This window comes from Otolemur garnettii, unplaced genomic scaffold (genome assembly GCF_000181295.1).
Source record: "Otolemur garnettii isolate 467f Iridium unplaced genomic scaffold, OtoGar3 scaffold00423, whole genome shotgun sequence".
NCBI lineage: Eukaryota > Metazoa > Chordata > Mammalia > Primates > Galagidae > Otolemur > Otolemur garnettii.
Window position 1 is genome coordinate 28,697 of NW_003852818.1, and position 1,763 is coordinate 30,459.

General features: G+C 31.8%; 1 protein-coding gene across 1 annotated transcript in view; it reads left to right on the top strand.

Moving 5' to 3' along the window:
- LOC100945761 (ovostatin homolog 2-like) overlaps positions 1-1,763 on the top strand; it is a 55,343-nt gene that overhangs the window by 5,663 nt on the left and 47,917 nt on the right.

Consider the following 1,763-nt stretch of genomic DNA (forward strand, 5'->3'; position numbering starts at 1 on the left):
TTCTCCTTATTATGCCAATATTTTCATGAACTTCAACTTTTTTGCCCCATAAGCATATCTTTATGTGGCAATACTCAATTTACTTAACTATTCTTTTATTATGTAATGTGTAGGCTGCTTTATTGGTTGGTTTCAGAGCTACTCTCTTAATCAATAACAGTGTTATAAATAGTAAAAGATATTATTTGCCATATTTGTTAAATACCATTTACTTACTTGATGTAATGAAAATTACTTGGGGCTGTGTAATCAACATGTGAGAACAATTCTCATGGATTCCCCCACAGAATCTTGGAAATCAGTTTTTAGCTATAAAAAAAAAAAAGTAGGTAAAGTCTTTTTTGAATTCTACAAAAACGATACAATTTTTATGCGCTCCAATGAAGTGTTGTTGAACATGTGCCAGAATGTAATACATGTACTAAATGAGCGATTGTAGATGATTGATAATCAACATAAGCTTCAAGAAACCCAGGATCTTAAACCGCCTTCACTAGGAAAAAATACCCAAAGCCAGAACTTTCAATGGCATTAAGATCTCTGATTTATTTATCTGCCCAATGGTGTGCTAAAAAAGTGCAACACACTGGTTTCGAGGATTCAAAATGTTTGCAAATATGGCCTTTAAAAAAGACTTTCTAAACAAGTGTTAATATGGAACTAGTAGCTCCCAAACATTACAATGGTCAGGTTATGATCCATTATCCTGTCTCCTTGAAATTTCTTTTAACATTATATTCTGGACAGATTTGACATAAAGTAGTGAGTATCAGTGATAATATCATGCAACTTGTCCAGGCAGCTAGACAGTAGCTATGCTTGCTAAAAGCTATTTCTGGGAAGGCTATAAGAGCACTATGTCTAGAAGTTAGCATCAATGAATGAGTTGTCTAGCTCAAGTTGTATGATGTTGTGCCTGTGCGTTGTTTCTTTAGTAGTCCCTGGGATTGAGCTTGGAACAGATAGAGAGAACAATAGCAAATTAGATCATTTCAGCAAACAGTATCAGATGAAATAGGCTTTTAACAGGGAAGAAAATTTACCCATAGGCAAAGAGATTTTAATAAGCTGCCTTAGCATCCATCGGAAGCTTTTCAAATCACAAACAAAGTGAAAATTTTTATTTGGTCCTGAATGGTGACTTAAGTCTCTCTGGCATGTGTTAACCTGTGATACTATAAGCGTTTTATTTTATAAATAAAAGACAATAAGAAGAAATAATAATAAGTATTCAGGTATAATATTAGTTGCCTGATCTTAGTCTGGCCTCTATTTGCTAATTGAATCTAACAGATGATTTTAATGATTTGAGTTGAGTCAAAATTTCAGAAGTGTTAAGAATTTTTAGAGAGAAAAAAGAGTGGAATGGAAAAAGCACAGACTGTGAAGATCTGAGTTTGAATTTTAGTTTCATCAATTACAATGTTCTCCACAGAGAGTAACTTGATCTCAGTTTATTTATCAGGGTTACTGGGAAAAATAAATAAGATAAGCTGTGTAAACACTTGCTGTATATGTATATGTGTGTGTGTACATATCAGTGTCTGACAAATAGAAAAAATGTATAACTTGTAAATTTAATGATATTCAGTTTCATTATATACTAGTTTTACATTTGTTATGTTTTTCTAAATCTTACTAATAGCAGCAAGAATCCTTAAGGAACAAAAAAATTCCAATTAACTGGATTTGCCTTTGGTTGAACCTTTAAAAGAACTATTCTATATATAAGATATAAAATTTATTTGACATATCAAATATAT